This window comes from Notamacropus eugenii, chromosome 3 (assembly GCF_028372415.1).
Source record: "Notamacropus eugenii isolate mMacEug1 chromosome 3, mMacEug1.pri_v2, whole genome shotgun sequence".
NCBI classification, from domain to species: domain Eukaryota; kingdom Metazoa; phylum Chordata; class Mammalia; order Diprotodontia; family Macropodidae; genus Notamacropus; species Notamacropus eugenii.
The window spans coordinates 303,462,213-303,477,265 of record NC_092874.1 but is presented as its reverse complement, the minus strand read 5'-3'; the positions used below and the strand labels follow the sequence as shown (position 1 = coordinate 303,477,265).

At 41.8% G+C, this 15,053-nt stretch overlaps 1 pseudogene; it reads left to right on the top strand.

The window, feature by feature from the left end:
- The first annotated feature begins 1,122 nt into the window (after positions 1–1,122).
- Positions 1,123–14,020, top strand: LOC140532114 (acrosin-like; annotated as a pseudogene).
- Positions 14,021–15,053: the final 1,033 nt, after the last annotated feature.

Below are 15,053 nucleotides of genomic sequence, written 5' to 3'. Positions count from 1 at the left end.
ATGCAGTGAGTGTGCACAAAGTACAAAAGTCATGAGGCACACTTATAGATAACTCATAACTCCTGCTCTCTGAGTCTTCATGGAATTCTAAGCTATAATTTTCTTTGAATCTGAAGTCAGTGCCTTTGTAGAGTGCATAGATGATATTTCTCTCCTCTATGAGGAGTCATTTCCTGAAGCTGCCTTTTTTGGGGGAGAGGTTAGGATTTGACAGGATGATCCATGATTGACAAGAGACATCCAGAGTGACTGGAGAATATGCATTATCTTCACTAAACATCAAAGAACTTGTGCCAAGAGGGTCATATATTCTCGCCTTCTTCCTGACTGCTGTATGGTAAAGATGCTCAAGTAGCTTATCTACTCACAGAATCAAAGGAATAATATCCCCTCTAGCCTGGCTCCTAGGGTCACTGACATAATGTTCAGTCTTGGTAGATATAACTTGCACCTTGTTGGGGTACCATGCTACATCAGCATCAGAAAGTCTAGGCTATGGATCCAAGGGGCTAGGTTATAGGATGGCACTGATCATGTCACTGCTATATGATTTATTTTTATATCAATAAATAGTTTGGTAAGCCATGTCAACCTTGACTCTATAAGGCATGAAACGGAAAACTTTAAAAAAATCATATGATTATGGCAAGAGACACTGATATAAGATATATTAAAAAAGCAACTTCTGGCTTTCTGGAAGGGCTGCTAGCTCTTAAAGCACATTTACAGTATTTTTAGCACCTTCCTGAGGCTTACTGTAAATTCAGTTTGGATTTCTGGGTACCACCTATTGGGTGATATGACAAGAATTGGAAGGGGACATTATATATATGATATATATTTATATATATATGGAGAGAGAGAGAGAGAGAGAGAGAGAGAGAGGAGAGAGAGAGAGAGAGAGAGAGAGAGCCAGAGCCATGAGTATTTTCCCCAGTCTTAGATTCCACAGGAGGTGCCAACCATGGGCAGGCACATTGTGCCCTAAGGCAAGAAAGGGGTGAAAGAAACTCACTCATCCTCACATAGGAGTAAGGATGATCTGTTGAGAGGAATGAACAAACATCAGTGTCACAGCTTCCTGGGGAGGGAGACCCTTGTGTGTGCTACTTAAATGCAGTCATGAAGCAGTTCAAGACAATAGATGCTGTGTTGACTAGCCCCGAGGAGTACAGCGTGGGGGAAGCTCATTATGAGTTCTCTCCAGCAGAGGGAAGGCATTCAGGGAAGTACTGCTGTGTCCTGGGAGGAAGAGTTCTTGGTCCTGCTAAGAGGTCCCAAGGACCATCTTCAAAACAATAAGAGGGGAGCTGAAATGGCATGTTGGGAGACTCCCTAGAGATGTCTGGGAGGAGAGTTCTTCAGATCAATGCTGACAATGAAAGGCATGTGCACATCGGAATGGTCTTGTTATGTGTTGTTCCTGCCTCATGTGTGAGTACAGTAGGTGCAGTATGGACCTCAAGACATACATTTCCCTCACATAATATTAACACATTAATTTTCCCCACATTAAGTAACAAACCCAAGTAACATGTGATTCCATGGTTGAGCCTGACATTTGGTAAACTGAAAAGGCCTTTGACAAAATATACCCATTTATGTTAAGAACAAGAAACATGGGAATAAAAGGATTTTTCTTTAACATATTAAGAAAAATATTTAAAATTATGGGTTAATCTTAATATAATGTAATGGGGAATTATTACAGAACTTCCCACTTAGAACAGAACTTACACATGCCTTGTCTCTACCCCTATGACTATGAAGCATAACTTTAGCTTTCCACATTAAGAAATAATAAGCAAAGGGTTAAGAAAGGGGTTAAGGCATCATGTTTTCTAGACAATATGACACTGTCTATCTTAGAAAACCTCTAAGACTCCACAAAAAATCAAAATAATAAACAACTCAGAATGGTGGTTCTTGCCCTGGAGACTGTGAGTTTGATTTTTATATACTTTGATAATTGTGTTTTAATGTCTTTGGTTTCCTTTGTAACCCTTCATATTGTTTATGCATTTAAATACATGATTCTGAGAAGGGGCCTCTAGGCATCACCTGACAGACTACCCAAAAACACGTGACACAAAGGAACCACTGCCTTGGAATAAAACTCAGGATGCAGAGCATCTATCTCCCAGGCGACCAGATGCAGAGCCTCATCCCGAAGCAAATTTCACTGTGGCAGGGAGGTGATTCTTGAATTTTTGAAGGGAAGGCCAACAGATCATAAGCTCTAGTTCTCCTTTTTGAGAGAGCCATAATTCTAGCTAGTGTTGCTGTGAAGAGACCTCAAATATGGTTCCAGGGAAAGCTGCCTTTTGCTTTCTGAGAACGAATCTACACAAATAAATACAGAGACTCATCACCAGTAGACTAGTCAATGGGTGGTAGATTCCCCTCCTCCCTCTCCAAAGCAGCCCATGACATGAAAGCTACAAACTGGCTCCCAGCCCTATGTAGACCCCCTTTGCTTCTAGTAGAGTAGGAGGATTTGAGAAGTGCTGATGATCACATCGTTTTTAGACCATCCGTTGAGAACTGTAAGATGAGATCTTTGATCTATGAATAAGTAATAAATAGCTTTAGTGAGAAAGCTGGGCATTATGTCATAGGACCAGCAGCTGAGAGCTGGCAGGGACCCCAAAAGTCATTCATTCTAACACTCATTTAAGAGAGGAACCTGAGGCCCAGAGTCAGTTACTTGTCCGGGCTATGAAGTGCAGGAGGCAGAAGTTTAACCCAGTTCTTTCAGATCCCAAGTCCGGCACTCTATCCACTACTCTAAGGTAAACCCATAAAAGTCATTGGCATTTCTACACACCACCAACAAAAATGAGAAGAAATTGACAGAGAAATATCATGCATAGTATCAAAAATATGTCAAATACTTGGGTATTAACTTATCGAGGCACACACAAACTTCAAAAGACACCACAGAATTGGAAAAGCTAGGGGACACCACAGTGCAGAGTCCTGGCCTTTGAGTCAGGAAAACCTGAATTCAAATCTGTCCTCAGATATTTAACTAGATTTGTTACTTGGTCAAGTCACTTGACCTCTCTCTGTCTTCATTGTCTCATCTGTAAAATAGATTTAATAATAGCACCTACTTTCCAGAGTGTTCATGAGGATCAGATGAGACAATTATTGTAAAGTGTTCAGTACCAGTGTCTGGTATGTAGTAGGTGCTAGTAATTAGTTATTATTAGACTTGGGACAATACAGGAAAGATAATGGTAAAAAACTGATTTATGTATTTAATAAGGAGTTATATATTAAATAATATATTACTAACACTATAGATCATATATTTATATGCTAATTACATATTTAATAATGGATGTAGATGTTTAATAATGATTTTCTATGCTATATTAATATACCACGTTCATATATTTAATAATTTACATATTTAAGAATTACTGACATTTATATGATGTTTTAACATTTGCCTGGTGCTTCATGAACATGTGCTTGTTTGAACCTTACAACTACCCTGTAAAGTAAGAATGATTATTGTCCCCACTTTGGAGATGAGAAGATTGAGACTCAATTCTACAGGATCGGTCACACAGCTTGTAAGTAACTGAGTCAGAATTTGAGCCCAGCTTGGGAAAGTTTCTGATTGCCAGAGAAGTTTGTCTATTACCTCAGAGGTGATGGGTCAATCAGTGGATCAATAAACATCTATTAAACACCTACTATGTGCCAAGTGCTGTGGATAAAAATACAAATAATAAGATTCCCTACCCTTAATGAGATCAAAAGAAGTGGGGCACAATGCCCAAAAGGAAGCTGAAAGGGGATGGGGAAGAAGGTTCCCAGCTTGGGGGTGGGATGCGAAAGTCCAAAAATAGCGCTGATGGTGGGAAGAAAGGAGGTGACTGTTCTCCTTAACTGGAGATTTTGGAGCTTCCGACCCTGCCCTCCTGTCAGAGCATATTGAAGAGATGTGAGTACTGAAGCTGATCTTTCTAACCCATGCGATTTCCCAGTGATATAGTGCCCGGGGTATGATGGAGAGGTCTGAAAGCAGTGCAGATGGTGGGAAGTGATGAACACTAGTGTTTGGGAGACATTGGTCAGTCCTGTGCACTAAGAATATAAATCTGGCAGGATAGAGAGAGTAGTTTGAAGATGGAAGAGACCGAGGTCAGGGTGCTCAATTAGGAGGTGATCATTTGCAAGAGGACAAAAGGGAGGATGGGGGTCTGAATTGAAGGTCAAGAGATAGATTCAAGAGGTAGTAAGGGAATAGAATTGAAAAGATTTGTCAGCTGATTTCATTTTGGAAAGGTTAGCATATAGGAAGTCATGTAGGGCAATGGAGATTGTTGGACTTGGAATCAAGATGACTTGAGTTCAAATCCACTCTCACGCAGTTTTAGCTGTGTGATCCTGGGCAAGTCACTTAACCTATCTCAGTCTCAGTTTCTTCATCTGAAAAATGGGAACAACACTAGCATTTGTGTTACAGAGTTGTTTGAGGATCAAATGAAATAAGATGTAAAATGCTTAAAGTGTCGTATAAATACTGGCTGTTTTGTGAGGGTGGGGCAGGGAGAGAAGAGTAGGAGATGACAACGAACTTGTGAATTTGGGTGATTGGAAGGATGGTGGTGCCTTGAACTGAAAGAGGTTAGTTAGGAATAAAGGAGGATTTGGACTGGGGTGGAGTGTGGGAAGGGGAAAGACAACGAGCCCTGTTTTGGTCTTGTGGAGGATAGAGAGTTGGAAATGTCAGGCAATTCATGATATGGGATGGAGATCAGGAGAAAACCAAGGGCTGGAAATCTGGATGGCTCTGAAGAGAACTGTCCACACAGCTTCTACTCCCCAAAGCTCTCCTCAGCTGAACTTCTGGGGCGTCGAGTATGTCCACCCTCCCCATGGGCCACCTTCACCGAGCACTAATCACACTCATGATCCTGTCAATAGTCTTAGTGTGTACGTCCACTTCCCCACCTCTGAGATCAAGGCTTCCTCTCATTCACCTCCATATTCCTAGGATATAGAACAAGGTTTGCAATATAGGAGACATGGGAGAATGAATGTTGATACATCCCCTCGGTTCTTTTGTTTGAGCTTCCTTCTCAAACCAGCCCCATCCTTAGTCAACTTCTAATCCCAGCCTATTTCCCCATCTTTTATGGTGTGGTTTAGTGGAGACATTACTGGCTAGATATTGAGTTGCAATTTCAGCTTAGGTATGACCCTAGGTAAGTCAGCAAATCCCAGGTCTGCCTCCTCAGTCTGTGAATTCCCTGTCACTGACAGTCTTCAAGGAAAGACGGGGTGGACATTGTTTAAAGACATTGTTGAGGGGATATATAATTTGGGTTGGGACTGGACAAGCTGGACTTACTGATCTCTACCATATATTTATATGACCCTTTGAGCCTTATTTTCTTCATCTGTAAAACGGAATCATAAACTTGTACTGCCCACTTCACACAGTTCTTTTATTTTATTTTATTTTTTTTTGAGGCAAGTGTTTTGTAACTCTGAAAGCACCGTGACTGAGAACTGTGGTCATTACCTGCACCTCTATCTAGAAGTCTATAGACTTCTCCCATTTTTCTCCCAGCTTCCCCTCCCCCAATATCTCCCTTGGGAATCTCTTTTGTCATCACAAATGTTCTGGACCAGGATTGGCTGGGTGGGAGTCTTTGTATGATGTCATTCTGACCTTCATTTCAGGTTGGAGGATGGGAGGGACAGGGATGCTGTGTCAGGCACTGCTACTATCCCTTATGGGCACTATAGGTGCCACTTTGGAAGGTTCATGTGAGTAAGTGAAGGGAGACACACACGTAGGGGAACATGTATGTATGTATGAGTATGGGGGCACACAGGAAAGTGTGTGGAGACAAGCTTGAATGAATGTAGAGAATGTGTGTTTGGGGACATAGGTAGGTATGTTAGGTGCTGTCATGAAAAGGAATGGACTACCTTGGGAGGTCAAAGGATTCTCCTTCAGTGGAGGTCCCCCAGCAGATGCTTGTTGGTCAACCACATGTATGGGCTTCTTACTCAGGTACAGGTTAGAGAAGATGCCTCTGTGGCCCCTTGCCTCCTTTGGGATTTTGTGTGTGTGTGTGTGTGTGTGTGTGTGTGTGTGTGTGTGTGTGTGTGTGTGTGTGTGTGTGAGAGAGAGAGAGAGAGAGAGAGAGAGAGAGAGAGAGAGAGAGAGAGAGAGAGAGAGAGAGAGAGAGAGAGTGCATGTTAGGAGACACGTATAAGACAGCACATGAGAGGGAACATAGAGGACACATGAACTTGGTGGTAGTCAGGAAAGTGTCTTATAACTCATTATTCTTCCTTCTCTTTAAGGGGCTCAGCCTTCAGGGCTGGGGAGAAGAGGGATATTGAGTCTTGGAGACATTTTACTCCCTTTCTGCCCATAATCTGTCTGGTCTGCAACCCTCTGACTCATGATGACTCATTTTCCATCCCAGCCAGCCCTGTGGATCTCGGCCAGAGTTAAAAAAAAAGGTTGGAGTATCCCAAAAGATAGGGAACAATCATACTCAGCCTGGGACCTGGCCTTGGATGGTCAGTATACAGATTATCAGCCAGTCTGGAAGGAGGTACCATGTCTGTGGGGGGTCTTTATTGACCCCCCCCCCCCAGCTGGGTTCTCACAGCTGCTAATTGCTTCAAGGACAAAATGTAAGAGGCCTAAGGAAAGGGTTGGATGGAAGCTCACTCCAGGGTGTCTCTCCAGGGTGTCTCTCTAGAGTATCTCTCCAAGGATCTCTTACCTCTTACCTTACCATCTCTAGCCTCTGTCTATACCTCCTCGTATTTCTTTCTAGCTATTTCTCTCTCCCAGTGTCTCTTTCCAGGATCTCTTATGGTCTCCTTCAAGGAACTTTTTCTCCAGGGGTCTGTGGAGGTTTTCTTTAGAGGTCTCTCACTTTAGGTATTTCTATGGGGTCTGTCTTTGTGATTTGCCTATATCTGACTCTCTTTAGGGATTTGCTCAATGGATCTCTTTGCAGGGATGTCTTTAGGAGCCTTTCTTTGGGGGTAGGCTAAAAGTCCTTTGAGGGGTGCTCCCCAAAGATGTCTCCAGGAAGGCTGGGCCTTTACTGAGGAGGATGGCTAGGTGGAAGCTCTGGACCCTCCCTGGCTGTCTCTGTAGTGACCTGCACATGTGGTGGTTGGTGCCTGTGAGATTCAGTGAGCTGTGTCAGGTGCTGTGGACCCCCGTGTGCAGGAGCGGAAACCTGTCCAGATCCTGATACATGAACAATTCAACATTCAGCTCAACACCAATGACATTGCGCTGGTGCAGCTGGACATCCCTACCCACTGTGGCAATGTGGTGTAGACTGCTTGTCTCCCCCACTCCAATGAGTCCCCCATCCAGGCACCGGAGTCCTGTATTGTTACAGGCTGGGAGTTCAGACGTGGTAAAGGTAAGTCTAGGAGAAAGCTTTTGGAACATTGTAGGGATCATGTTGTGATCCAGGGGTCACTTGGGGCTGGGGGGGGTTATAGTATGGAGGAGATTTCAGGTTTAGAAGAATCAAAATCCATCCCCCCTTGAAGAAAAAGATCCCTGCTATAGTTCCCACAAGTGAATGAACCAGTAGTATGCACGGATGGTTACTGTGGTCACTTTCTTGGTCCCAAGCAGTCTAAAAAGCTGGGTGGTTTCAGTCAAATGCTCATGCTCAACTTCACAATGAGCAGCCAACAGCAGAGGGTGTACAACTATTAGCATAGTAACAAGATGTTAAATAGTAACAACTATGGCAACAATGGTACTACTGGTCAGTTTCTTCGGAATTTTGTGGATTACCCAGTCAGATCTCATGTGTCATTCTGCCTATACTCCTGGGTTCTCCTTTTTCTGGGGTTCCAAGCAGGCTTGTGTGATTCCAGGCTCCCCAGCCTGCTACCTCAAGCCATGCTGGGTACCTTGGCTGGCTCTTTCCTCAATCACATTGATGGTCAGGTGTTCTGTTAATTCATATGTCAGTCCCTGAAGAATAATCTGGGTTCCTAGATCATTTTTACCTCTCCACCTCAGTTCTAATGAGATGGTCAGGGGTAAGTGACTCCAGGTCCTGTAAAGAAATCTGCCTATCTTTTCTCTCTTTCCTTTCTCCTTTAAAAAGCTAGCAAAAGTCTTCCCCTTCCACATCAATCAGACCTCTATGAGCAAGGGCAGCTGAGTAGTGTAGTACCGGGTCTGAAGTCAGAAAGATCTGAGTTCAAATGTGACCTTGGACAGGTCCCAGGTGTGGAACCCTGGCAAATCTCTTGGCTTGCCTCAGGGGATAACAGTACTCATCTCTCAGGGTTGTTATGTGGTTTAAATGAGAGAATATTGGTAAAGCACTTGGTACAGTGACTGGCACATGGTACACATAGCAAGTGCGCTATTCAAAGCCAGCTGTTTTTATTTACAATTTGACCAGCACCTCACTTGGCTTTGGCGTTGTAAAGACAAAAGTATGAGTCCTTGACCTCAAGGAACTTATATTTTAAAGGGAAAAATAACACACTCACAACAAGTATATAGAGACTCTTTCCCAAATGGGTACAAGGAAGTTTTGGGAAAGGGTGCACTAGCAACTGGGGGATAGGATCAGGGAAAAATTCCATGAAGAATTAACTGGAGTTAACTTGTTAACAGTTAACTTGAGCCAAGAAGGGAAACTGAGTCATATGGAACCTTGCCATGGGTACACAGGCATGAAATTTCTCTAGGTGAGTACATCCAACAGGTGTACTTCCAACCTAGTAATAAGAAAGAGCCCCAAGTTTCAGGATGGTGACAGCACTGCTCTATAAGCAGCAACCAATAGGCTGTGGATTTTGCTTATGAAACTGTGATCTCAGGACCATGGCAGATGGTGTCCACTACCTCTGTTGCTATGGAAATGAACAAATTTAGAAGTTGTGTGAACCATCTTGTACATGTAGGTATATTCAGAGGAAGTTAGAGGACCAGTCCGGATGTAAAGAGGGCAGTGAAATGTGCAAATGGGCACAATCTATATTCATTGAGTGGATAAACTGAGAAAACATTTTTTTTTCACATTTGACCCTGTGTTATCTACTTGGAAATACACCCCTTAAGTCTGGCATCACACCTTATTTTTTTGTTAGCCTCCTTGGGCTTTGCTGAACTGGGTTTGGATTCTATTTCTGGTCCAGGGGCTCTTCTCATCAACAGGTTGTTAGATTCCTGTGGCCCCATTGCCAAGGCTAGGCTTTTCACACAATGATCCTGGCTGGTACCTGAGCTAGCATTTCGTAGCTATAGCTTTTCTTTATTTCCACCATCCTTCCCAACTGGGAAGATTTAAATCTTTCCCAAACTCTCCATCTCTTTCCTCTTTTTTCTTTAGGTGTCTATAATACATTTTGATGTATTATATCACTGTTGATGTATATCAGTGATGTATATCTCACTGTTGTTTCTGCCTCTTTAGTTCTTCAGTCAATTACTCTCCATGTTTCTCAGTTCTGATTCTTAAATTTCAACACATTATGAGTACACACATTCTTCAAACTTTTTGTAAAATACTCTTTTTTTTTCAATTAACAAGCATTTATTTTCTGTCCATCCTTTTGGGGGGAAAAGGAAAACAAAACTTTTCTAAGAAATATGTAGTCAAGCAAAACCAAATTCCCACATTTATCAGGTCCAGAAATGTTTGTCTTATTCCATCTCTATCCCGGTGTGTCCATCAAGGTGTGTGACATTTATCATCATAAGTCCTTTGGAATTTATTACATTGATCAGAGTTTTTAAGTCTTTCAAAGTTCTTTGTCTTCACATTAATGCTGTTATTGTATGATTTCCCTGACTCTTCCCCCGCCCCACACCTTCTGTTCACTTCACTCTCCATCAGTTCATACAAATCTTCCCAGGTTTTTCTGAAACTAACCCTTTCATAATTTCTTTCCACGTAAAAGTATTATTCCACTAAACTCACAAATTATGGAATAAAAATATAATGAAATACTGTTGTACTATGAGAAATGTATATATATTCTTAATCTACAGTGTTACATCTTTTTTTTAAAAAACCTATCTTGTATATTTTGAATAAAATATCATTCCAAAGTCATAGTCTGCTAATGAGGTTGCATCCTACTAAGTATCAGGGATATATACGAAGCCAAATTCACTTCTTTACAGTGAGAGCTCTGATTCATCTTGCCTGTTATAATTATTTGACTATAGACATGTGAGGTAATGATCACTATTACGTGTCATTAATACTTGTTGAATTTTGTCTCCTATGACATTTGGCTATCTCAATTGCTATTTTTCCCACATGCTCTCCATGATATCTAATTTGCTGAATATTATAAATAAGCATTTCTTCCCTCCTCCTTCCTTTTGTAACACCTGTTTTCCTCGATTTTCCCACAGGCACTACAGATATGGTTTCTATATCTTTAAGAGTCAAATGGGATGTTGTAGAAAGGGAAGTTTGGACTGTCAGTTTGAAGTTAAAATGGCAATTGCCATTCTATGAGGTACTCCATATGGAGTCAGGGAGATTGTATGTGAGTTGACTTTGATCTATAAGAATCTATGTAGGAATCTGTAGAGAAGATAGAGAGAAAGGTGATAAGAAACTTTTTTCTTATTAGAATTGTCTTAACTTCATCTTTTCTGCAGTCAAAATACTATAATTAATTAACCATCTTTGTTTTATTATTGATTCCAGTCATTAATAAGATTGTAAATACAGTGATTTTAATGATAGGATCAAAGGAGATTAAGGAACCAAATATATGTAGAGATATAAGTAAGTGCTGTTTGGATAAAAGATTTCTCTGGTTTATTCGAAAAATTATATTTAATGACATGAAGTCAGAGTTTGAGCCAACTAATTAATGAGAAAGAGATTCCAGTTGTAATTACAGGCATGCCTCTTGAAGTGTGGGTTCATTTCCAGACCACTACAATTAAGTGAATATCACAATAAAGCAATTCACACAAATTTTGCTTTCCCAGTAGATGCAGAAGTTATGTTTACACTATACTGCATTCTACTCAGTATACAATAGTATTATGTCTAGAAAATGTACATACCTTAATTAAAAATATTTTTTTTGGGCTAAAGATGCTAACCAGCATCTGAGCCTTCATGATCTTTCTACTGGTGGAGGATCTTGCCTCAATATAGACGGCTGCTGCCTGATCAGGGTGGTGGCTGCTGAAGGCTGTGATGGCTGCTGCAATTTTTAAAAATAAGACAATGATGCAGTTTGCTCCATCGATTAACGCTTCCTTTCACTTGAACACATAGACTCCATTGTTGAGTTATTAATTGGCCTAATTTCAATACTGTTATGTCTCAGGGAATAGGGAGACCCAAGGAGAAAGGTGGTCAGTGGAGCTGTCAGAACACACATAATATTGATTAAGTTCACAATCTCATGTGGGTGCAGTTCATGGTGCCTCCAAACAATTACAGTAGTAACATCAAAGGTCACTGACCACAGATCACCATAATAGATACAATGATAATGAAAAAGTTGGAATATTGTGAGAATTACCAAAATGTGGCACAGAGACACGATGTGAGCACTTGTGGTTGGCAAAATGGTGGTGATAGCCTTGCTTGGCGTAGGGTTGCCACAAACCTTGAATTTGCAAAACACACAGTGTCTGTGAAGAGCAATAAATCAGAGCCCCATAAAATGAGGTAAACCTGTACTATGAAAATATCCAAACATACTTCTAGATTACTTGAGAGCCTAGGATAAGAAGATTCAATATGGAATGAGTCAAGGGAGAAAGCTAATGGATGACCTACAAGCTAGATGTAATAGAATTCTTGTCCTAGAGTCAGAAAGATGTGACTTTTAATGTTGTCTCAGGAAATTCCTAGATGTATGATCCTGGGCAGATTATTAATATCTCTGTGCCTCAGTTTCATCTGTAAAATGAAGGTGTTGGACTCAGTAGCCTCTAAGCTCCCTCTCAGATCAAATCTAAATTACTGCAACACTTTTAGGTTTAAAAATCTTTAGGTTTTCAAGACTAGGCAAATACATCATCAACTCTGGATTTTTTGTAATTCAATTTTAAGAGTTTTGTTTCCTTCCGCCATTGACAAAAAAACAAAGAAAAGAAAAACCTTGGAACAAGTAAGCACAGTCATGTAAAATAAATCGCCACCTTGCTCATGTCCAGTAGTGTATGTACATCTTGAGTCCATGAGCAACTTCTGTGAGGTGCGGTTCTTGGTCTGTGGCCTGCCATTTTGCTATTTCTGATTATGGACCAGAAATCATTTCTTCCCCCTCCACAGTCCTCCATTCCTCACTGTCTTTCCTTCCTTATGGGAAAAGTTGTTCTTACATGCTACCACTCCATTTCCCATCTCTGTGCCTGTGCCTAGACTGATGCATCCTGCTTCCTCACCTCCATAACTCTTAGAACCTTTGTTCCCTTCAAAGCTCAGCTTGATTGCCACCTTTAGTTTAAGGAAAGAGCCCAGGGGCTTATGGGTCTCATAGAGCATAGTCATAGAATTATGAGAGGTAATTGGGAATCACAGAGGGTCATAGCAGGTCATAGAGGTCACAGGAAATTATATAGTTTGAGATGGGGTAGGGAATCCTAGGGGTTAGGCTTCTCAGTGACTGGTCTAACATAATCCTCTGACTATAGTTGGGCTAGCAGCATCAATTGTACAGGAAGCAAAGGTGACAGTCATTGATTTGGACAAATGCAATGAAACCGACTGGTACCATGGGGTGGTTCGTTCAAACAACCTGTGTATTAGCTCTTCAGATGAGAATATGGACACTTGCCAGGTAATAACTGCTCTCCTGGGGGCCCCTCAAGTCTCGAGGTCCCCAGACTCTTAGGCTTATGATCTGGCCTCTTGCAGTCTTCCCAGCTGAACCCATGCTCCTCCTAGGTCCTGTTCATTCCTACTAGTTCCCTCCAAGGTCCCAAGGTTCCATGTCTAGAGATCCCTTCTGTCCTTCTCCCATCCTAATTCTAACCTTCACTCTATCCCCTAGGTCCCTTCTTTGTCACACAATATGCTAGTTACAGCACTGTTCAGGAAGAAGACAGTTGGGAAGTTGAATATTCTGCCCCCTCCTCCCCCCCCGCCCCCCCATAAGGGCTAACCAGCACACTCAGTAACTTCCTCTCCAGGCACACTCACCTGGAAACTTTTGACTGAGATACAGGAAGACCTCCCTGTTGGAGCTCTTTCCTCATGCTTAAAACCTTCCCTGAGTCCACACTGTTTACCCTGAACACCTTAGACTCTTCTGCCTCCAAATGAGGATCTTGCATGTGTGCTGAGCGGGGAGTGACCAGCTATCTGTAGACCTAGAGAGGGACTCCATGTCCCAAGGAGACAGTGGACATGTGTGCTGAGGCAATAGCCACCACATATTCAAAGATATCAGCTGCCTTGTGTCTTGAGCTAGGGCTGTGTGTTCTGAGAGGATGATTACATCCCTTACATCCCTTCTGTGCAGGGCGACAGAGGAGGACCACTCATGTGCAAGGACAATGAGACTAAAATATATGTGGTTCATGGAATTGCAAGCTGGGCTGTTGGCTGTGCTCGGACAAACCTGCCAGGTCTCTACACTTCCACCTGGCACTTTCTGAAATGGATTACTTCTAAGATTGATTCTGGTACAAATGTGACTAGCCTGCCTTCAGCTGCAGAGACTTTGGCTTCAGCCTCACTCCCTTATCCAGAAATTTTGGGCAGAAGGGCAGCTCAAAAGCTTGAAGAGGACTTCTCCCACTCAAGTATTCCTGGAAAACTGCCAAGATAGGAAAAAATGGGGCTCCTTCTCCTCTTGACCTTGCTGCATCTGTTCCTCACTCTCCAAGGGGATGAAGAGCTGCTGGGAGGACATCGCTGAATCAGTAGTCCTGGGGCCATTCTCTCTTCTGGTCTTTCTGGCTTTCAACTTCATTGGTTCCATTTCTTTAGTGGGGAAGGAAGAAACAAACCCAGATCACTGAATAGTATTTTTTGTTTGCAATCAATGGTTGTGGTTTGGCCTGATTCTTTTTTAAAAAATCAATTTATTTGTCTTCAGTTTTAAACAATCACTGCCATAAATCTTAAATTTTCTCCGCCTCCCTCTCCCATCCCTCCCTGAGGCAGCATGCAATCTTATATGGGTTCTACGCATACATTCTTATTGAACACATTTCTTATTAGTCATGTTGCACAGAAGAATTAAAACAAATGGGAGAAACCACGAGAAAAACCAAAACAAAACAAAACACAAGAGAAAATAGTCTGTTTCACTCTGTGATCCAATTCCATAGTTCTTTTTCTGGATGTGGATGGCATTTTGCCTTAAGAGTCCTTTGGGAATGTTTTAGGTCCTTGTATTGCTGTGAAGGGCTAAGTCTATCAGAAACAGTCCTCTCACACTGTGACTGTTGCTGTGTATAATGTTCCCCTGGTTCTGCTCATTTCACTCAGCATCAGTTCATATAAGTCTTTCCAGGCCCCTCTGGAGTCCTCCTGTTCATTATTTCTTATAGCACAATAGTATTCCATTTCATTCATATACCACAACTTGTTCAGCCATTCCCCAGTTGATGAGCATCCCCTCGATTTCCAGTTCTTGGCCACCACAAAGAGAGCTGCTATATTTTTGTACACTTGGGACCTTTTCCCATTTTTATAACCTCTTTGGTATACAGTCCTAGAAGCGATATTGTTGGGTCAAAGGGTATGCACATTTTTTTTTAGCCTTTTGGGCATAGCTCCAAATTGCTCTCCAGAATGGTTGGATCAGCTCACACCTCCATCAACAATGAATTAGTGCTCCAACTCTCCCATATCTTCTCCAATATTTATCATCTTCCTGTTTTGTCATGTTAGCCAATCTGATAAGTGTGATGTGTTGTTTTGATTTGCATCTCTCTAATTAATAGTGATTTGGAGAATTTTTTCATATGACTATAGATAGCTTTAACTTATTCCTCTGAAAACTGCCTGTTCATATCCTTTGACCATTTATCAGTTGGGGAATGACTTGTATTCTTGTACATTTGACTCAGT